Raw genomic sequence first — 24,321 nt, 5'->3', positions numbered from 1 at the left:
AAAATGTCCAGGTACCTGAAAGAAATTACAAGTTAAATGGATGAGTCACCAAAAGGCAGTGGGACAGCCAGACCTGTCAGGTCTGTTATTTGAATTTGGGCCAAATGATTCAACTATTTGATCGTAGTGATTGCAGAGGCCTGCAGAGGGGAGAAGGCACACACATTTGGGGGGATCGGGTCTGACCTGAAGTTTCTCAGAGCAGCAGAAAGGGGAAAAGTATCAAGCGTATTAGAGAAAAAACCAACTTGGGAGAGAGAAAATGAAGAAAGTGGAAATCCCGTCACAAAGTCAGAACATAGCTACTGACTGGTTGTCCACTGGCGTAAATAATACGGGAAAGATTGCTGGATTACAATGGAGCTGGGTCTGGTTCTCCAATGCCCCAGTTCTGGGATCTTGGTAAATTTATTTTCATTTTCTGGATCTAAGCTTCTTTGGCCATAAAATAAGGGCTTGACTTGGATGATTAACAAAGTTCCCTCACAACTGTTAAATTGCATGCACAGGAGGAACATAGATAATGTTATGAAATACCCTTTTTATATGGAGAGAATCTCTTTTGTATTGGTTTGTCTTTTGGCCTTACAACTTCAAAATAGAAATTCTGTATTTTAGCATTAGGCTTGTTATTTTCACATTCTTATTTGAAGAAGTATCACTATGGTAGGAAATAGAGTGAATGGCAGGGTTTTCGAGCCCAGATTCAAGAAAATATTATCACCAATCCCTCATTGTTACTGATTTGTAAATATCCTTATTCTATGTCTGGTATAATACATGTTTCTCTATAACATGATTTGCATCTTTGCCCATATGTTCCAACTAGATGTCAGCCATCATAAAGCTTTACTGTACTTCATAATTTTTGCTTTTCAGTGATGTTACTAATACCTTGTGTTCAATATCTTTGCCAAACTGACATCAGACGTCTTCCCTTTTGAGTTTTATCCTCGACATCCCTAGTTATCTGAGTAGGTAATTGTGAATCTAGGACTCCATCTCATTCCCTACAAATCAACTCAAAATATTACTATGTTATATTCAACTTCGCACCTTCAGCATATACCTGGAATTTTTCATAATGAAGATTCACTAAATACCTAGAAGATACTCATCTCTGTTTCCTCAACACTTATTGAGATGCTAGGTATCTAGGAGGTTCTAATAAGTCTTGAATAAATTGATGTATTCATATTTATAAAAGGAAGCATAGTATATGCATTCCATATATGAGCAGAAGCTTTAGAAAAACAATTAGAAGATACGAAAGGAATAAATGAAGATCTGAAAACTTCACAACAAAATTATTCTGTGCTTATTACCTTCTGAAATACTAAAGTTTCTGTTTAGAATCCACATCAATAATCAAAGGTTAAGGGCGCCTGGGTGGCTCAGTTGGTTAAGCGACTGCCTCCGGCTCAGGTCATGATCCTGGAGTCCCAGGATCGAGTCCCACATAGGGCTCCCTGCTCGGCAGGGGGTCTGCTTCTCCCTCTGATCCTCTTCCTCTCGTGCTGTCTGTCTCTCATTCTCTCTCTCTCAAATTAAAAAAAAAAAACTTAAAAAAAATCTTTAAAAAAAATAATCAAAGGTTAAAATAATAACAAAAAACCTATCTCTCCATACTTTCCAATGAGCCACACGTTTTAAAGTCAAGCACAGTATCTCTGCCCTCATAAATATGTGATTGCACATTTCAAGTGATTGATGATATTTAAATGATGCATATTTTTCTTGGGTACAAGGAAAATATCCACACTTTCACCAGTTTCTTGGTGAAAAAAAAATCTTATACATATTTAATGACATCAAATTTCTCATGAATGTGTCTTGATAGGTAAGGGTAATATATCTGTGTGTGTGTTTCTAACACAGATTTAATGGCACAATGTAAAATGGTAGAAGTGTATCATCATGCCCCCCTTCCCCCCACCCCTGGCAATGACCATTCTACTTTCCTTCCTTGTTTTTTTTTTTTTTTTTTTTTTTAACCTTTTTAAAACACCCCCTTCCTTCCCTCCCCAGTCTCTGGTAACTGCCTTTCTACACTGTGTTACTATGAATTCATCTTTTTTTTTTCTAGTTTTATTGAGAAATAATTGACATACATCACTGTATAATTTCAGGCATACAGCATGATGGCTTGAGTTACATATATGTGAAACGAGCACCACAGTAGGTTCAGCTAACATCCATAATCTCATACTGCTATATAGTAAAAAGAAAGAAAGAAGAAAACAAAAAAGAAAAAATTCTCCTTGTGATGAGAATTCTCAGGATTTTACGCTCTTAACGGCTTCTCCTATGCCATACAGCAGCGTCAGCTGTAGTCACCATGCTGTACATCACATCCCCAGTAACTTATTCATCTTATAACTGGAGTGTAGACCTTTTGACCCCTTCCTCCTGCTCCCCTCCCCCGCCACCCCACCCTCTGCCTCCAGGAACCGCAAGTCTGATCTCTTTTTCTATGAGTTTGGGTTTGGAGCTTTGGTTTGGTTTTGTGTTTATTTGGGTTTTTGTATTCCACACATAAGGGAGATCACACAGCATTTGTCATTCTGTGTCTGGCTTATTCCGCTTCGCATAATGTCCCCCAGTTTCATCCATGCTGTTGCGCATCAATTCTGGAAATAGACGATGGTGATGGGGGCATAATAACATGAATATCTTTAACACCACTGAGCTGTACACTTCAAAATGGCTAAGATAGGATGTTTTATGTTGTGTGTATTTTACTGTAACAAACAAATAGATTTTTAAAAGAAGTGTATCATCCTGTGAGGCTGAGTGAGTTCCTTCCCTTTCACATGGGGCTGGAAAAATCTGAGGACTGGCTTTTTAATAAGGTGATACTCTATTGGCTCTTTGGGGACTTAGAAAAGTGTTTTATTGGCTAAATTTTGGGGATTGTTCCTATGAGAGAATTCTGCCAACAAACCTGATCCTTTTCCTGCTCGGAGACCAGGCCCACAGAGGAAGGTTGTCAGGAAGCTACTTAATGGCTCTTGTAAGAGCGGAAGGCTGGGAGTTAAGTGCTGCGTCTGTCTCAAGGGAGAAAACGGAATCTGTCTGTTCCTTGGCCCTCCAGTCTTCTTCTATCCTCTCTCTTTCTCCAACTGAAGTGTTCTTTTTTTTTTTTAAGATTTTATTTATTTATTTGAGAGAGAGAATGAGACAGAGAGAGAGAGCACGAGATGGGGGAGGGTCAGAGGGAGAAGCAGACTCCCTGCCGAGCAGGGAGCCCGATGCGGGACTCGATCCCGGGGACTCCAGGATCATGACCTGAGCCGAAGGCAGTCGCTTAACCAACTGAGCCACCCAGGCGCCCCTCCAACTGAAGTGTTCTAAACCCAAAGTGAAACTGAGTCTCCATCCCACATCCCCTTCCAGCAATTTGCTGCAGTCCCCTTACCAGCAGAGGGGACAAAGCTGTTCTGGCATCTCAAGAGAGTAATGCTGAGTATCAGAAAAGTGAGAAGAGACTTTTAGGTTGATGACAAGGCATAGAACCATGACCCTGGGAGGGAACGTTTCTCCTGCTTTCCTCTGCCTTGTACCCCACCTTATGAGGAGTCCATTTTCCATTCTGCACTTGGTTTATAGGTCATGTTGCCCTTCACACAAATGCTTTGGCATATATATTTCTTTGGGGTCTACAAGGCTCAGGTACTCCCAGTTAAGCGCGGCAACATTGGAGGAAATTATACCTTTATTTTACAGATGGTGAAACTGAGCAGAGAGATTGGATTTCGAACTCTGTCTCTGCTATACATGCCGGGAAGTGTGTCCCCTTAGCCTCAGTGTCCTCTCTGTAAAACAGAGATCCTGAGATCCCTCCCAGGTCGAGGCAACAGCTTCCTTAGATGTTTGCAGAGCACTCAATGCTCTGCCTGACACCGAGGAAGCACTCCATCAACAACGGCTGCTGTCGTCAGAGGGTTATTATTTCCACAATTATGATCATCTGATGGGATTCTGGCACAGATCTTCTGCTTCCAAACCCACCATTCTTTTCTCTGTCACGGGGCCAGAGACTCACACAGCATTGCAGTCCACCTTGGGGCTGACGGAAGGCTCCAGCAGAGAACAGTGTGTATCCTCTGTCTGCTCTCACTGACATATTACAGTGAGTAGCTACTCTTGAAGATATTAAGAATGCGAAGACATGAGCACAGTCCTGAAAAATCTCAGTCAAGTAAAGAAATCAAATTATACTTAATACTAAGACGGCACAAAGAGAGAACTCGTGTGAATTTGAGTCACCTTTCGGTTAGGAAGAAAACAAAATATGAATGAGGAGATTAATGGCTTAGTGCAAAACACTTGGGTTTCTTTTCCTCCTCCCAACCCCACCCCTTTTGGTCACTGATTCTTTCCACGTGCTGAGCAGCTCTTAAAAAAAAAACCCCAAAATGCAAAAAACAAAACAAGCAAACAAACAAACAAAAAATACAACCCACAAAAAAACTGGAGAGTAAGCGGCTTAGGAATCCTGTTTCAAGAGAATTTGCCTGCATAGCTATGAAGGGAGCCGGCAACAGTCAACCCTAGGAGCTTATTCATGGACCCAAATCTCCTATAGTCGATCTCATGGCAGTTCCCTGGCATTTAGAGTCTTTCGCCAGCTTTCACAGTGAACTTGGGGGAGGAAGGGAGGGAGGATTATGGACAAAAAAGCCTTCACTGGCTTTTCGTCTATTTATTTCTGTCCACAGAAGGTGTCCCCCTTGTGGTAACAGCAAAGGCTAGTCTGGCATTTCATCTAATCTTGTGATATTTCACACATGTACCAAGACCTTTCGTTTTCTGTCTATCCACCCTTTAATAGCTCGTGCCTCTAGATGGGTAAACTTTTATTCAAATACCCATTCCTATCTGAAGGTTAATGCTAAACTCAAAGCCAGATCGGCAGTCTGCTGGCTCTCCACTTTTTTAACCTCGCTTACTCTAATTATTATTTTAAAATCCTGCTTCCCTGGGACTGGGTGTATCGTTTTTCCATGAAGTAGTATCAGAGATTAAGATGGTGTTATCTGTCCTTTAACAATTTACTTACCGGAGCATAACAAAGGGCTTGAGCACGAGTGTTTGTGTCAACGCCACGGCTGACCATTAAGCTTTCTCAGTTGTGCAACCCTCTCTGCCCTTCTAGCAGCGATGGGAAAACCAGTCTGAGTCAGCGGGCACCGCAATGGGCTCCTTTCATTCCTGGTCCTCTCTCCTTGGAGTCAGAGTAAACACCAAAGTAGTGAGAGTTGGCAGTTTTGCTTATTTTAAAGGAAGTATCTCAACTGAACTGCTGGTTGTCTGTTTTGAGTAGTGAGGTGGAATCAACTTTTTCCCCCTCCGTGTGCTGTGTCAATATATCCAATTGTCGTTGCCAAAACCTCAGGAATAATAAAGGCTTATATGCTGCTGTATTCAAGGAAAATGAAAGGTGATTCGGAGCTCGGAGACATTAGTTTTAGAAAGGAAATCCAAACTAGACTCTGTGTCAATTGGAGAATCAAAAAAAAAAAAAAGAGGAATGTGAAATGTTCTTCTCAATCAGCTATCTTCTATAACTAAAGGAATTTCTAGGCTACCTGGAGAAAATGTATGTTATGGATCTGAAGTGTTGAAAATTGCCAATTATTTTTTTAACTATGAAAATAAATATTTATTTAGACCAGGAAAAGAAATCACAGCAACAACAACAAAAAAAAACCCCACAACTATTAAAAAGCTGACAAATACTATCAATACGAAAATTGCCAATTATTAAGGAAAAAATCTGAGTAGTGGTAAAGTCAGTGTTTAGAAGTATGGATTTCTACATCTTACATATTTCATTTCTAATGCCACCTTCTCAAAGAAGCCTGACAGAATGTGTTTCTCACTTCTAGTGACTTGATAGCCTGACATATTTCCTACACACAATGCATGGTGTAGATTGAATAACTGGGGAAAAAAATGAAGTGTATATTTCAATAATATTTGGTTTATTTATGCCATCTTTTTCTCAAAAAAGATTTATGCAACAATATTATATACAATGATTAGGATGATACTAATAGGAAACCTCACTACTATGGTGTCTTTGGACATATTTTCCCATTTTCTACATATTCTTTCAAACTTTTCCCCATTGATATGTTATACTCTGTGTTTTACAAAAATGTTACAGTTTTCAAAAGTTTTAAAACATAGAATGGCTCATATAATACACGTTATGGAGTATGAGAATTATTTGTTAGAAAGAGGGATATATATCTTATTGTCTGCAAGCAGAATTACATTTCAAGGCACATGATCTAATAAAGCATCCAGACTCAGGAACCTGCTGAAATAAATTCCATCATATTTGATACTCAGAATGAAGCAGACAATATCAACACTCTCTTTCACAGTCTATATTATTCCTCTTACATATCCTCTTACATATTTTTCTGGCAGACCTTGTTTGAATAAGTCTGTAGATCATTTGTTTAAAAATCTGTAGCATAAACAATTCTATTGCTTTGTATCATCAGCCTGTCAAAGTGGAGAAGGTGGGGCGGACACATAGATCAATCCGAAGCAGTGGTTGATTGGTTCATTGTCATTGACATTTGTGAACAGAAATGAATTGATAAAATGTAACTGTGCCTTTGCCAGTGATCGAGCTATTCATTTTTCTGTGGCATTAGGCGCAGCCTAATAAAAATAGAGCTTTGATCATGCCCTGTAATCTTAGGACAAACTACCAGTGAGTTAATATTGAATCCTGGGATCCTTATGAAGCTCACATAAGGCAACATACCCACTGGTTGAAGTGCTAAATTGTTCTCCGGGGGAATACTGTACTTAAGACACCACATATTTAAAGAGCTAAAATATAAATGAGCAGGAAGGCAAAACATCTGGGATGAACATCAGTGGCAAACAGATGAAGGAGCCAGGGATGTTTAAATTTATTTGACAAAGCCTAACAGCTTCCTTCCCATATGGAAGGGTCCATCATCCAAAAGTTGAGGGTTTTATTTAGAGTGTAACAACAGCACCCACCAGAGATTCTATAGCATGGAAGAGCTCCAAACAACATAAAGAAGTTTCCAATAATTTGAGAGGTACAGCAAGGGGTTGCACTTCCTTGCAAAGAAGTATGTTTCTTAAGGGTGATTAAAAGTGTTCCAAGAGTGCCAGACAACTAATTTTCAGATGTGTTAGGGAAGGAAATATTTTATTACAAAAGCATTTGGACTATATAGACTTAAGGGCTCTTCCAACTCAAATAATTTAAACTCATCTGATTAGCTGGCTGGTAGCAAGTTATCAAAAAATGGAAGACAAGAAGATAAATTCAGCTTCACACATAAGAAGTGAAAACCAGATGCTAAATGAAGGAATAAAGGAGAATTATTTGTAAGGGACCTGAGTAGGAAATCCGCAATCTCAGATGAGGCAGAATAGTGGGTTGGCCAAGAAAAATGACCCCAAATCAAACTGTTGTTATAATATAATTTGCACAGTTAAGGGAAGCACATAGTAGGTTCTCAATTATTAGTTGTTGTGTTCATTCATGCACGTGGTCATTTATTGGTCACTTCAAAAGGGCCGGGCAATATTCTAGGTGCAAGTACTTTGCCCAAGGGACTATACTAAGATGCTGGGAACAATAGAGTGAACATTCTTTGCCCTCGATGAGCTTATATGGCAGTTGCTGAGCTAGATATTAAACACATATTACATTTTTAACTCATTACAGTTATGATAAGTGTATTTCTAAAATACAGGATGTATAGCAGGGGATCTGATCTGGTCTGGGTAATCAGGGAAAGTTTTCTTAAGGAAATAACATTTTCCCTAATGAATTGACTGTTGAGAAAATAGCAACCAAACTTTAAAATGCTTGTGGAATGAATATAGCAGTTCTATACCAAAAAAGTAAAAATGCATAAATATGCACAACAGAAAAGCATGGGGCACTATGGGAAGACATGTTAAATATATATATAATATAGTCATATGCTATTTATATTATATCATCATCATGTATAATCTACTTGTTTATGATAAAAACACATGTCCTGCAAGTAAAAAATTACATTTAGCAAAATTTGGGCTAAACATTAGTGAAATGATCTTAAAGATCTCTTCTATAAGAGATCTATAAAACTATGGTATCTATGAGACAAACAAAAATGCAACCAATTAGGAAAAATACAGAAAATGTTTGACTGTGGGGGGCGCCTGGGTGGCTCAGTTGGTTAAGCGTCTGCCTTTGGCTGTCATGATCTCAGGGTCCTGGGATCGAGCCCTCCATCGGGCTCCTTGCTCAGAGGAGAACCTGCTTCTCCCTCTATGTGCTGTCTCTCTCTTTCTCCCTCTCAAATAAATAAATAAAAATCTTAAAAAAAAAAAAGAAAATGTTTGAATCATTAGCATTAAAATTAAAGTAATAGATGCAGTGCTGAGGCATATTTAGATTCCACAGTGTTGATCACTTACCAGGATTTCAACATATAATTATTGACCAATTGATTCTCTAATATTTGAATTAATTAATTTGTTTAGAAGAAACAGATTTTCTCTTTTCTGGAAGATAATGCTTTGTTGGCTTAATTAATTATTAATCCCTCCAAAAGTAATTATTTTACAATATGGCTGATTTTTCATGACTAGTATTGGTTCTCCAACATGAATTATTGATCTTGCTCCATTGGTCAAACATCTGCTCCTACCTTCTACACACCTTCTTCTTATCCCATGAAAGTGATTTGCTTCACACTTTCCACCAACACCCTCCATATCTCATATGTTTGCATTTGCATCACGTCCACCAATGGTGCTACTTATAGAATAGCATTTATTTGTCAAATTATTCATTCAACAAACACTAAATGTCTGACATGCTCAGATTGTATATGAAATTTTCTGCATATTTTTTTTGAGCATCGCCAGAAAGGTACTGTATAGAAAATGTCTTCTCTTTTTGCTAGAAATTCCAGCATTGGCAGAATTACTTTTTATTAACTACCTTTAATACAATAAATATCCACTACAGGGACCTAATTTAGAAGAAGGTGTCTATGGAAATCATCTGAACATACATCCAAAGGAAAAGCTTTAATGCTAATTTGACTAATAGTGGTATGATTGGAATAATCATATTTTCTCCCAGAGTGAAAGTTTGTAAGGGATAATTTTATATGGATACATAATAATGATGTGTTTGTGTTTTTTTTTAAGTGTAGTTGTATAATGTTAGTTACACCTGCTCTATACCATGAAATCTTAAGAAAATGATGGCTGGGGTTAGCATTCTCAGTCCAGGTTTTTATAAGTTGGGATTAAATTCAGCTGTAAATGAGAGAAACCCCAAATAAACATTTCTTAAAAAAATAATGGTCTGTCTCTCTCTGATGAACATAATCTGGAAATAAGCAGTTCTGGGCTGATAGAGAGGCCTTATGGTCATTAGGACTCCTATCTCTCTTGATTCTTTGCCAACCTTAGTGCACTGTCTCATGGACCATGGTGGCTGCTCAAATTCCAGCCATCAGTCTGCATTCAAGCCAGCAGAAGGAGAAAGAGAAAAAGGAACAACGGGAGCATGGCAGCTCTCTTTTTATAAAGGTTTTCTGGAAGTTGTCACATGACACTTCTGTTCATCTCATCAGGCAGAACTTAGTCACATGGCCACCCTTCGCTGCAAAGTCATCTTTATTCTAAGCAGTTAAAATTGAGGGGTGTGTTGCTAACAGAATATTGGACTAGACAATTAGCCGTCTCATTTTTTTTTCTTTTGTTCTGTTTTGGTTTTGTTTAATGTAGCTATTCTTTTGCGGAGGTTAGGATCCTACTTTCTCCCCTCTCTAAATGCTGAAGCCTTCCACATACTTCCTCATGCTGCTTACAAAGTTCATGGTTATCTCACCCTTGAGATATACCACCCCCTCTATTCACACCCTTGGCTTATTAGATTATAAATTTCTGGGGGTGATAGATGTATCTTCTTTTACTTTTAATCAGCCAGAGACTTGATCCACTATTTATCATATATATATATATATAAAATATATGCAATATCATATATATATACCTCAATATATATTCTGAGTGATTGTGTATTTTAAATTTAGATTTTAAAATATAAAAATATACAAGTAAATAGAGTAACTTCATAGTAACTTAACAATGCAAAACTACTTGACTAATCATTTTATCTTATTTATTGTCATCAGCACTTTATTTCATCCAGTAAGAGTGTCACAGTGGGTCCTGTAATGGAAATAAGAAGTATTGTCTCTCTATGGTTTTCAGAAAACAGGAAGTATCTATAAAAGACATTATGTTGTCATGGTGAAAACATAATGAAAAGAACAAAGGCCCTGGAGACAGGCGGCCTGGATTCAAACCCGAGCTCTGCCACTTACTAGCTCTTTGACCACGGCTTGTTACTTCATGTCTCCTTGCTTCTTCTTCATTGTGTAAAATAGAGACAATAACGAGGATGCATTGCTATGCTGGTACTCAGAAGTCAATGTCCTGGGAAGCTGGGGAAGCTTATGTCCAGGTACCCTCATAGCCATGGGTCCCTTCCCAGGCCCCCAGAGAAGTCCCGGCAATAGGCTCATGTGACCGTATGCTTTGGCAACAACTACAAAAGTAAGATCTTTTTTTTTTCTTTTCTTAAGACAGACCCCAAACTGTAGAAACTTCAGTCCCCACAAAACCCAATGCCTCCTTTGGCCGTGCAGCTGAATCAGAACCCATGTGACCCCACACTGATTAGAACCTTGAATTAGACAGCCCTAAGTCAGGGGCTGTTCTATGTGGGTGTGTGGGCAACTGAATCAGAGATACTTAGGATATTTGTTTACTAGATGGAAGGTGGGAAGGAGGTTGGGTGAACTAGGTGTTGGAGATTTAGGAGAGCACCGGGTGATGTATGGAAATGTTGAATCAGTGAATTGCACACCTGACACTAATATTACACTGTATGTTAACTAACTGGAATTTAAATGAAAACTTAAAAAAAAATATAGGAACTCGGGGCTTATACCTCCAGAATGAGAATCTTTGGGGATAGGTCCTGCAAATCTTCATTTTGATCAAGCTTCTCAAGTGATTCTAATGTACCTCAAAACTTAAGACACTCTGTTGTAATAGCTCTGCCAACTCTGAAATTCTAACTTTGAACTACATGATCTCGATTCAGAAATCACCAATCAAAAGAAGAATCAGAAGATAGTGTGGAAGAATCAGAAACCTGGCCCCCTCATTCGGAGTTTGCCCAAGGCAAGGAATACTCTGTATTTTGAGAGAGACAGACAGGGGTGGAGCTATGAAGAGCTGAGATCCCACTTTCCAGCCTGTAAACACAACTTGTCTGCAAGTGTTAAGACTTGTGAACCACTAGTTCTCCTTAGGTTTATTTTCAAGAATAAATAAATAACTTCGTTTCCTTGCTCTACCCATAAGCCCAGTGGCAAAGATTATGATCATTCTCTGCAAGATGAGATTTTATTAGCCCAAATCAAGCTATGTTCTTTTATGGGGAGAGAAAAGGGATCTAAGAGTTACTGTTACTCTTTCCCAGACACACTGTTAGATGCTCTACAAATGTGATCTTGTTGAATGTTAACAGCTAGCCTGCAAGAAAGGGGTCATTCCTATTTGTATGAATAAGAAAACTACAGCTCAAGCACATAAAATAATCTTGCATAAAATCACACAGCTAACATATGGCAGGGATTCAAACCCAGGTATGACTGAATTCAAAGCCTATTTTGTCCTCCCAACACCATGACACTTACAAATAAATATGGCATTCATTTGTATGTGCAGTGACATTCAAAGCCTAAACCTTAAAAAGATATGATATGATATGATATGATATGATATACCTCAGATCTAATAAATTGCCCTCTTTCTAATGTCTATTGCTCCCCATGGCAACTCATGTTCTTTAAAATACTAAAAGCATATGCTTTTGTGCAAACACACACACACACACACACACACACAAAAGGAGAACATTTGCTTTCTTTTGGAAAAGGACTCTGAATGACGCCATCTTTCTAAAACAGTTGTATCTAAGGGCAAAGAATACACTCGTTTCGCCCCCTCCCACGTAAAGGATATCTCCATAATTAGAAGATTGTGGATGGGATGCTTTGCATCGCTAGGCATTTGTGCTGAAGCATCAATGCAACTTTAGACAGTGACGAATCTCTTCAAAATATAGGATTACATAGTGGGTGCTGGTGACAAATGCTGTGAGATACTGTGGTCTTCATCTCTTAGCATATCATTGAGTTCATTCATTCCTGACAAGGTATGGACTGGGAAAAGGGGTGTATTTTGGAGCGGTCAATTACTCAGCACAACTTGAAAATGAACCCCTTTCACCCCAACAAGACCAGTTGGTAGGATTCAACTAATACACTCAACCTCCTTCATCAAAGCGTCATTAGGGCAACTAACAACTAACATTAGGCAACCAAGAGCACTTCATTTGGGGAAGAGAGCAACATTTGGCTTCCTTTTTCAATGCTTCACGAGGCTTTTTGTTTTGGTTCTAAACAATACACATTTGCAGCCTCTCTACTGGCCCCACAGAAAATCAGAACGTAATTTGAAAAAACAATAACGAAAATATGCAGTTTTTATCTTATGATCTTTCCTTCTCCCATTTTTCTCCCATTCCTCAGTAAAACCAAGTCACTATGGAAACCTTATCATGTGCCCTCAGTCAATTTTCACAGCTATATCAACAGATGTGGCATCAGGAAGAAATTGCCCTGCTACGTTAATTAACGACCCATGGGTGGGGACTGAGGATTAGCATTTACACAGCTATTAAAAGGACCACTATGAAGAGACAAAAAACACAAGGGATATTAAATAGGCTTGTATTTTTCTCCCAATAGTCACGGCTTTTAAAATGGTTTCCACAAATCCAGAGTGTTAAGATGTCAAAGCAGCTTGTTCAAAGCTAAGATGGAAACATTTATCATTACTACTTTAGTGAAATTTCCCGATTAGAAATGAAACTAGTGTTTTCAGAAATAGGAACATGAAACCTCTATTTATTGCTCCTGGAATGTTTCCTCTTTCTTTTTTTTTTTTTTTTTAAAGATTTTATTTATTTATTTATTTGAGAGAGAGAATGACAGAGAGAGAGAGAGAGAGCACATGAGATGGGGGAGGGTCAGAGGGAGAAGCAGACTCCCTGCTGAGCAGGGAGCCTGATGTGGGACTCGATCCCGGGACTCCAGGATCATGACCTGAGCCGAAGGCAGTCGCTTAACCAACTGAGCCACCCAGGCGCCCCATGTTTTCTCTTTCTAAGCAGGGTGAGAAATTTCTGTTTTCTCATCCGTGGAATAGAAGAAGTATTTATCACTATTATCTCTATATCAGGAAACCTTGAGAAAAAAAGTGGTATCCAGCCAGGTAACCAAGAGAAAGATTTTTATGAGTTTAATGAATATTTATGATTTTCCTAAGCCTAAGAAAATTCATGATTAGAAGATAAATAGTATATCAAAAATGTGGAGTTCAGATTCTAGAGGAACAATGGAATTCATTGTGATTATATGCTATAAACATAAAAAAATTACACAAAAAAGTAATTTTAAATGTGTAAGTTAAAATTACATACAAAAGCCCACAAATTCTGACATCTCTTGAACATTTATTTTCTTAAAATGCTGATTTAGAATTGAATTCCCCCAAAAAAGGACCTCAGAAATCAGTCAAATATTTTAAATGTTTATTCAATAATAACCACATGTCTAAATGTTTACACATTCTGAATTAGTGGTCCCAATTGACGAAGCTTGAAAGTTTTCCTGAAATGTGAAATTAGTTGATCGATAATAAAGCACAACATCCAGTGAAATGGATGTGAATTTCCTTAGAAAGTCCATCAAAGAATAAAATCATATTGAAATCTGGTTATCTCGGAGATCCTTTGGAACCCATTAGAAACTGATCTTTTAAGGAGAGAGAAATGCACTCTATATGTATAGGAGAGTTTTTCAATGAGAAAACTAGCCACCTGGGTTTTACTACTCAAACAAAATCATAGGCTTTTAAATGGACAGTGTATTTGATTCTCTAACACATGTTGCTTTAAAGACTTTTTTTTAATGTTTGGATTTATAAATACGAAGATGACTACCCAGTGCAATTTTAGGGATAGTTTAGCTCTGTAAAGGTCATATTGAGTTTAGTTGGCCTCAGCAATATGTAAACAGGGACTGAAAGACACCTGGTTCAGCTCAGTACTATGCTGATTAAATAACAATTGTCCTCACTGTGACAAGTAGAACAGCCTTAAACAGGTGGCTTGTTTTGTTTTGCAGAAAAATGGTAATTGTGTGTGTGCGCACAGGCCGTTGGAGGTTGGGGTGGGGGGAAGGAGGGGGAATGTGTGTGTGGAGAGTAGAAAAACTGAGTGAGAAAAGGACTTTTATCAGAATAAAGAAATTACCTCTCAAACAATATTAATGAACAGGAAAAATAGAGTGAGAGTGAAACAACCCTCCAGAAGTTATAACACTGGATTTTCACAGTTTGATACCAAAATGTGTGGCCAAAGGAGGCAGACTGGGATAATAACAATGCCATGTATTAATACAGCATTTTTTTCTGGAAAGCTGTTAACACGTGGTGATCATCTCTGGCTTTTTCCCCGAGCTGCAGTCCAAACAGCTCCTGAAAAGTCCTGCATCACAACTATTCTGGAAATTTGCTATGCCATATCAAGCTACTCTAAGTCAGAAATGGACCTTTACCGAACATATTCTGGGCCTCTTGGAACTTTATTAACCAATGTCTTTGCATTCAGTTCCCATGTTGGCCAAATCTCCCCCTATATACAAACACGCACGTGCACACACACACCCGCATCTACTGACACTCAGCAGTTCAACTCAAGGGTAAATTACTCAGGCGGCTTAAGTGTACAGAGCAGAGAAAAACTCCGTGAAGTTCATCCTCAGCCAGAGGAAGGAAACTTTCCATGCCAGCTGACCCCTTTTCTTCCTTCAGCAAAAGGTCAAGAGTCTTTTTCATTTGGGTGGTGACTATAAAGTTGAGCAATCATTTCTAAAATATTGTTTATGTGGCAAGAAATTACCTCTTTTTAATAATGTGAGACAAAGAAATAGGGAGGGGGTTGGGGGAGAGGAGCAGATGGATTATTTTACAGATAACCACCTGAAGCAGAGAGGATTGAATTGATTTACTTGCATGCATTCAGAGGGTTCCAAGAATAGGGAGTTACAAAACCTCAGTTCCCAATCTAGGACTACATCGTAACGTCTTTCATCTTTTAAGATAATAGAAACCTGACGTTTTCTTCAGACTCCAATGGTAGCTTAGCCTACTAAGAATAAATTTTAAAAGGTTATGTTGCCCAAGAAATTTACCTGTTTAACAAGCGTTCTATTCCTGTTTTCAGAGAACAGTATTATATGTTTTTAAACATTGAATGTTACAAATATTGTATGACACTGTCATTGCAATATTATGTTCACTATAGGTAAGATGCACCCATCCATTAATCATAACCATATTTTCCAGACCAAAATATCAGAGAAAATAGACTGTTAACTTTTATTCATTGATTTAATGGTTCACTCGCCCCTTCAAAAATTTAATGTGTACTTAATATGCAGTGGGCATTAGGTTTGGAGATATTAACAAAGGAGTGAACAAGACGGACTATGGAAAGGTGATTATATTAGACCATCTGAAATGGATGATCACTATTCCCAGATACTCAGAAATCAAGAGAATAATGCATGTCCTCCATCCCAATTAGCTTTTCTTGGACAGAAAAGAAATGTACATTTCTCGTAAGATACTCTACTCTTCTTGATATAGTCATACCATTAGGACAGAAGTTAATACTGGAGGTGGAGCCTCCAATGTGCTCCCCACTTTGTTATGGATTTTAACAACCATCCTGCATGTCAATAATGCTCAGATTTTTATTTCAGGCCACAACTCTGTGTTCCAGATTCACATACTCAACTGAGAAGTCAACATCCCTTCTTAGATACCTAGTAGGGATCTCAAACTTCATACATTCAAAACAAAACTTCGTTTTTAAGCCCTGGATTCCCTATCTTAGTAAATAGCACCCACATTCACCCAGTTGCTCAACAGAAAAATCCACTTACCTTGTTGACGTACTTTTTCATATGTCCCAGTTTTGATCCATCAACTAATTCTGCTGTCTCTATCATCCAAAAAGATCTCAAATTAGATCCCTCTTCTCCCACTTCTGACGTCTTGGTGAAAGTCACTGGCAACTCTCCCCACGCTGGTCTTCCTACTTCCATCATGCTCCTGAGGCAGTTCTCCACAGTGGAGTGATTCTCTTTAAACTCAACACTCTTCTACTCAAAACCTTCCAAGAGCTTCCAGCACTCTTAGAAAAAAATGTAACAACCTCTTCTGGTCTTCATCTCATTTTCTCTATCTCTTTCACTTGTTCTCTTTGCTCTAGCCACCCTGGCTCCTGCTCTTTCCTCAAATGCAAGTAATCCAAATTTCTTCTGACCTGAGGGAATCAGCATGTTCTATGATCTCTACCAGGACCGCTCTTGCCCCAGAAACAGACATTCTCCTTCCTTTATTCAGATTTCTGGGCAAATGTTATTTGCTGAGGGAGGCCTTCTCTGACCGTCTTACCTGAAAACCTCCTTTGTCCCTCTCTATCCCCATAACTTGATTAAGTTTTTTCTAGGGCTATTATTATCTAACATTAGATTATATATGTGTTTCTTGTCAGTCTTCCTCAGCTAACGCACACCTCAGAAGGGTAAGACTCGACTTCTCTACCCCTAAATGAATGCATTGAATCTAGCAGGTATTAAGAAGTCAGCCTCCTTGGGGTGCCTGGGTGGCTCAGTTGGTTAAGCGACTGCCTTCGGCTCAGGTCATGATCCTGGAGTCCCGGGATCGAGTCCCGCATCGGGCTCCCTGCTCGGCAGGGAGTCTGCTTCGCCCTCTGACCCTATCCCCTCTCATGTGTTCTCTCTTTCTCATTCTCTCTCTCTCAAATAAATAAATAAAATCTTTAAAAAAAAAAAAAAGAATTCAGCCTCCTTGCAAATGCAGTCAGGGAAAGGAGTCTGGACAAGAGCACATGGTGTCCTCGGGAAATGGACAGAACTCTGCTTTAGGCCCTAGGCCCAGAAATTTTATAGGGTCCTCTCAGAGGAAAACAAGGGAAAGCAGGTTGTTGCAAATTGGATGATATGAAGAATATGCACATAGGAAAAGGTCATAGTTTTTGTTTTTTTGTTTTGTTTTAAAGATTTTATTTATTTATTTAACAGAGAGAGACACAGCAAGAGAGGGAACACAAGCAGGGGGAGTGGGAGAGGGAGAAGCAGGCTTCCCGCTGAGCAGGGAGCCCGATGTGGGACTCGATCCCAGGACCCTGGGACCATGACCTGAGCCGAAGGCAGACACTTAACAACTCAGCCACCCAGGTGCCCCAAGGTCATAGTTTTTAAAAGAGAATCTTACACAACTGACTTCTAAAAATTGCTTTTAATTTCTCATTACTTATTTAGTCCCACCCTTTGAAACAAAACAAAGGCTCTTAAAAATAAAACAAGTCTGGGAATATGTTAAGGTGGTTAACTATATTTTTAATAGAAAATTGCTGAGGGGAGCAAAATTCCTCCAAACTCCTCAAAAATTCTGAGGCATCATAGAAAGCTATGTGTTGTTTCTTTTTTTTGAAAACAGAACTGAAAGTAGGAGAATCTACAGCTTATGTAATTATCTAAAGGAAGTCCTAAGGTTTCTTCTGTTTTTTTCCTCGTCTGTTCTCAAAGTGTGATCTGGGTGCTCCTGAATATCTCAGAAATTCTTTCAGGGGCTCCATAAGGTCAATGTTATTTTCTTCATAATAATATAAGATGTTATTTTCCTTTGTCATTCTCGTTTTCTCACAAGTGTACACTGGAGTTCTCTAGAGGTTACATATGATATTGTGACAAATCAGATTAAATGGAAAATCAGATATGCAAATCCAGCTGTCTTCTCTTAAGCCAAACAGTAGAAATATTTGCAAATATGGAAAACAAGACCATTCTCATTGCTAAATATTTTTGTTATAGAAAATGTAGTTATTTGGGTAAAAATTTATCATTTATGTTAACATGTAATAGGTATATTATTGTTCTCTTTATTGAATAAATAACCACATAATGAATTCTTAATTTCTAATAAATATCTATAGATATAACCACATAACCAAAGATCTGTTTATCCTCACTAATTTTTAAGAGTATAATGGGGTCCACAAAGTTTGAGAACTGCTGATCTAAGACACTAAACTATCAAAATAGATTCCTCAATAAATATTTTATAACTTAAATTTAAGTTATAAATAAAGGAGTGATGATGAAATATAGTTCAATACCTTGGTTACCTTAGTTAAATACATTTCTGGGGACTCCAAGAAAATCATGATTTTTCTCTTTTTTTGAATTCATTATGTCTACCTCTTTCCACAAGGTTTTTAGTGTATACTGAAGACAATTGTTTCAGCTTATTTGCACATGCAATTAACTAAAGCTTTGCAAACATGAATCCAAGTGGGAACCCATAGGAAATCTGAAGATCTAACACTGTGGTCATGAGCACAGGCTCCCCGAAAATTGCCTACATTTACTCAACCCTTCTATGCCTCAGTTTCTTTAACTTTAAAATGTAGATAATATTAGTACCTAAATTGAAGGGCTGATAAGAAGATTAAATAATTTCATACTTATAAAGTGTCCAGAACAGTGCTAGGTACATTTAGTAAGTGTTAGCTACTATTATAGTTAATATAGAAATAGTAGCTACCATTATAAACATTACTGAGAATAATATCAAAATATTAGCAGGAACCGTGAAGGAAAAAAGGGAAGCCGATACCAACACTTTAGGACGTATTGAGATTTCAAAGTAATTAGAAATTGAAAGATAAATTTTATCTTACCATTGAGACAGTATCCTTTTCTGAGAAATCATATATGTTTTTGTCCAAGAGTAATTTCCCTTTCTGGTACTCTCTCATAACCCTGTGATAATGCCTTATTATGCAGATTAAACGTATGCCCCAAAGAAGAAAACAAAGACTGTGTATTATGAAGATTAGTAATTATAGAAAAGATAATCTGTTAAGGCTAAGAATATCATCTCCTGATAACATTGTTTCCTGAGCCAGAACACCATATTTAAAATCATCTGGCTAGAGGGCAATTGTCTTGGTAAAGGATAATGGGAGTCAGTGAAAGCCAACCTCGGAGGAAGACAGCCTGTTGAGAGAGCCAGTCTCATCATTTGCACTACGGAAAGGACAGCAGTGGAAATAATCTTAAATGGAATGCTCTAGATCACGTAAATTTTTTTTATTAGTACCATGACTATATCTTGTAAAAGTTATATTCTAGGCATGTTTTCAGTCCTAAAATGGTTTATATCTACTTCTATATTGAATATCAATTCATATTGGAATTAGGATCACTAAATAGAGATTTCAGAGTGGCAGAATTTGGTTCAGTGTAAGAAGAAAACAGGAAAGATCAGAGTTGTCTACCCACCTTGCCTGAGGAAATGAGTTCCCCAACATTGGATGTATAAAAGGAAAAGTGTATTTTTTTTTTTAAGATTTTATTTATTTATTTGACAGAGAGAGACCAGCGATAGAGGGAACACAAGCAGGGGGAGGGGGAGAGGGAGAAGCAGGCTCCCCGCAGAGCAGGGAGTCCGATGCGGGGCTCAATCCCAGGACCCTGGGATCATGACCTGAGCGAAAGGCAGACACTTAACGACTGAGCCACCCAGGCCCCGGAAAAGTGTATTTTTCTACCAGGAAAAAAAATGATAGGTTTGTCTGATTATACTCCTTACTCATAGCATTAATACTCAAATAAACAAACCCATTAAACTTTCAGTTGTCTATAATAGAAATAAAATGTTCTATGTGGCATTTCATATTCTGGACAACTCTCATTCATTGATTCAACAAATACTTATAAGGCAGACATTCTTTTAGGAACGTTAAATATAGCTGTAAACAAAACATAAAATCTCTGCCTTTGCATGACATATTATTTTGAGACAAGGTGGATTAATAATTAATAAGTCAAATATGTATATTCAGAAGGTGGTATGTGCTTTGGAGAAAAGCAAAGCGGGGAAGAGGATAAGGAATGTCGGAAAGGAGATGAGGGGTTGTTAGTTGGTTAAATAGTGAGGGAAGGATGTTTCCAGAGGAAATAGAAGAAATGGGAGCGGGAATTTTAGGAAGATTTATATTTGGCCATTGACTGAAATATGCTATCTGAAATCACACCAAATAAATTTATTTTATTTATAATTAGGTATTCATTAGGTTTAAGTCTTTAATAGTCCAAGATAAATATCTTCAGTTTTTGTCATCATTTACCATGTGCTAGGACTTGTAGATCCTCTTTGTCTCAGGTCTGTCCCTTGGACATTCTCAGCCAGGAACACTATACTCAAAATGCAGAGCAGAATGGGAAAATTACCACCACCTGTCTTCTGTGTTCTGTCTTCCAGCATGCACAGTACTTCCTTCAGGATGCTCTCCCGACTCCTAAATCTGATTTAAGTGTCTCCTCGTTGCATTATCTTAGCTGTATTGTGCTGTATCACGGCCCATCTTAGACTTGGCAGACTCCAGGCTGTCTTCTAAGCCATGAACTTCACAACAGGGGCACCTGGGTGGTTCAGTCGTTAAGCGTCTGCCTTCGGCTCAGGTCATGATCCCAGGGTCCTGGGATCGAGCCCCACATCGGGCTCCCTGCTCGGCGGGAAGCCTGCTTCTCCCTCTCCCTCTCCCCCTGCTTATGTTCCCTCTCTCACTGTGTCTCTCCCTGTCAAATAAATAAATAAAATCTTTAAAAACAAAACAAAACAAAAAACTTCACAACAGATAGTGTGTACGTTCTAGTCCATCACTGTGCTTGACGCATGGAGGTGCTCAGGAATATTTGTTGAGTTGGATGAATTAATATCCCTTACAAATCTAGTAGTCTATAATTTGCTCTCCACTGATTGGATATGTAAACTCCAGAAGGGCAGTTAAGTTTTCTTGTGTTATACTCACAGTACCTAGAACAGGCCTGGTATGTCCTAGACACTCAGAAAACCTTTGTTGGAGGATTAATCATCTTTGAAACAGGCAAGAACATCATACGTAAGTCAGAAGGTCGCTGTTGACAACACTTGGCCTTCTATACCACTTTGATTCCTCTGCTTTCATGCCCATGCTTCTAATCCTCCTGTCTTAGACATAGGTCAAGTATGTTCATGGTGTATCTCAGGACATTCCTGCCCCAAGCCAGAAAAGTGCTCTCTCCTATATACTTGATGCCCCATCCTTTTCATTTATCAGATGATGCATCATAGATTGATAAACATCTTTCACAATGTCTTAATTTTTAAAGATTTGCCAGTGTGATATAGAAACATGTATATTAAAGTTTTGTCTTAGAATGTTTTGATTAAAAAAACGAAGCTTGCCCTATCTTGCCAAACTTATCTGATATTTTCACTATTTGTAATTTCAAACAACCTGTTTTCAGCACACTGCAATTGCAGTAATCATTTCAGATTTCCTGTCAACTTTCTTGCCTTGGGGTGAATGAATAGGTATTTCCAGACCGATACCTAAGGTCGGTTACTTCTTACTGTGATGAAGGGTGTGCTTCCTCTATGTGACTGATGGAAAACCTTTGTGTTCAGGCAGCAATAGCAGTTCAGTGTGCTTGGCTCACAATTTATGACCGTCTCAGTACCTAGGGTGGTGGAGGAAGTAGAATGTGCCTCTTTCAAAGGAGCTGAAGCTGAGCTAGTGCACAAGAGCTTAGACAATGATGGATAAGGTAATCTATTCCAACAGAAATGTGGTGGCAGAGAGTTAAGTAAGATATTCTCCGTGTGGTTAAGACTTGTCAGATAAGACTTTCAAGGTAGAAAAGAGGTGAATGCGACCGAGAGGAGACGCAGTGGTCAAGCAGGCAAAGAAGGGACTTGAGAGTTGAAAGTCCCGGGTCCGATTCCCAGTTTAAGAGTTTATTAGCTGTGTAAACATGGGCTTTCCTCTCATCTGTAAAGTGAGGTTATTGATACTTAACACCACAGAGTGGTTCTAAAGATTAAATAGCGTACTATATTGTATAGAGTCTTCGTGGACCACAGAACATTAGCAGTGGCAGAGGCTTCTGTTTGAGAAACTTCACCTTCAATGTAAAGCTTCCAGCAGTCCAGTTCGGTATAAAAGCAGCAATTTCACAGATGATAAGAAGCATCGAGTCTAGACATAAAATTTTATTTTTTTTTAAAGATTTTATTTATTTATTTGAGAGAGAGAATGAGATAGAGAGAGAGCATGAGAGGGGGGAGGGTCAGAGGGAGAAGCAGACTCCCCGCCGAGCAGGGACCCTGATGCGGGACTCGATCCAGGGACTCCAGGATCATGACCCGAGCCGAAGGCAGTTGCTTAACCAACTGAGCCACCCAGGCGCCTAGACATAAAACTTTAAAAGTGGGAAGGTAGAAATCATTGCAATAGCAAAACCACTTCATTGTTTGTAATCTGCACCATGACGTTTAAGGGAAGAGGAACGGGTGAGGCACGTTAGCTTAAGTGACAATGAACAGGATCTTCTTTATTTACAAATTGAAAATTGATTTATTGGTTTTTTTGCGATTAAAGAAATGTTTTTTATTGTTGGTTGGAAATACTTCTTTAATCATAATCATGTTGTTAATTATGAAAAAATTCACATGTTAATGAAAGTAAGTAAAGTAAAAGAGAGAATTACTCAAATGTCACAGTCCAGAAATCAATAAATATAAGTAACATTGGAAAGGATAAGCTTTCTTAATTTATATATATATATATATATTCTTACGAAATTATTCTTTTTACAATTATAGCATTTAACTATACATGATATTTTGTAACCTGCTTTTAACATAATATATGTTTATGTCAGTATCGATCTATATTCTATATGATCCATAGATCATTCTGTTCATGTCAACATGGATCTAGAATTCCATTTTTAATGGCTACTCATGGTTAACATGTGTTACACAGCCTATTGGTAGACATTTAGATTGTTTGCAATAATTTTTAGCTATTATAAACAATGCTGTGTTGAATTTCTGTGCATTTATATTTGTGCATACTTTTTAATTATTCTCTTTGGCTAAGTTGCTTGATGTAGAATTACTCTGACTAAAGGCATGTACATTACAAATAAAATGTTTGTCAGCTTGCCCTCTAGAAAAACTGCTTGGACTTAAACATAAGAGGAAATTTTTAAGTCTCTATAAAGTAGGGAGCTCTAACTGAATTAAAGCTGTTTTAAAATTTTTAATTAAATGCTGTTTTAAAGGGGTGGGTTACATTAAAAAGTGGATTAAGCCAAGTAAGAGCAAATAGGGAAAGAATTGCATAAGCAGGATTAGTGAAAGTATTAAAACTGTTCAAATCAAACTTCAGGGTAACCAAATAGTTGATGAGAGTGTAGAAGAAGAAAAAATAATTTTCCCTCTACTTTCCTAGGTTCTTGGCTGAGATCCCCTGTAATAAAATACCGATTGACAGGAGAAAAACAAACAAGTTTAATAACATGTATACCTCCTGTGTACATAGGATATGCAGAAAAACTGACTAACTCCCAGAATGGCCCAAACCATCACCTTAAATGCCATCTCCATATAAAGACAAAAGAAAAATGTTTGGGCGGGGGGGTGCGGAATGCAGCCAGTTATGGAAGGTCATCAAGAAAAGCACAGAAATCAAGTTTATTGTTGTTATTCGGATTTAAGTACAAGGCTTCTCCATTGATAAGAGTTTCTAGAGATTTGGTCATCCCCCTTCTCCAGTATAGAGAGTAAGACACTCTTACAAATGGAGATTTCCCTATAAAAGTAAATGTTTCTTACAACATGGTAGCTTCTATTCAGTTTTCAGAGCTTCTCCTGTGCTGCCTGCTTCTGAAAAATCATCACTCTAAAATAATCCTTGTACCAAAACATATTTTGGGGTGGCAAATTCTGCTTCCCTTCAAGAGAAAGTTCTGCTTTTAAGAATTCCAACTAGTAAATTATGAAGTAATGTAATATCCAGGAGTGGCTTTGAAATATCAAACCTGGACAGTGGAGGGAGATCTAGATGTCACAGAATTGACAATTTGTTGTTAACTGGTGAAACTGAAGGTGGGTATGTGGGGATTAGCTCTACTTCTCTCTTTACTTTTTCTTATGTTTGAAACTTATTACGATAAA

The 24,321-nt window shown here is 38.1% G+C and overlaps 1 protein-coding gene across 3 annotated transcripts in view; it reads left to right on the top strand.

The window, feature by feature from the left end:
* Window positions 1-24,321, top strand: part of SLC8A1 (solute carrier family 8 member A1) — a 367,453-nt gene that overhangs the window by 15,218 nt on the left and 327,914 nt on the right. The window lies entirely within an intron of this gene.

The sequence above is a fragment of the Mirounga leonina genome, unplaced genomic scaffold, assembly GCF_011800145.1.
Source record: "Mirounga leonina isolate KUSES-001 unplaced genomic scaffold, KU_Mleo_1.0 Mir_125, whole genome shotgun sequence".
In the NCBI taxonomy this organism is placed as follows: domain Eukaryota; kingdom Metazoa; phylum Chordata; class Mammalia; order Carnivora; family Phocidae; genus Mirounga; species Mirounga leonina.
Note: the sequence above shows the minus strand (reverse complement) of the source record. Positions and strands in the feature narration are given on the sequence as shown.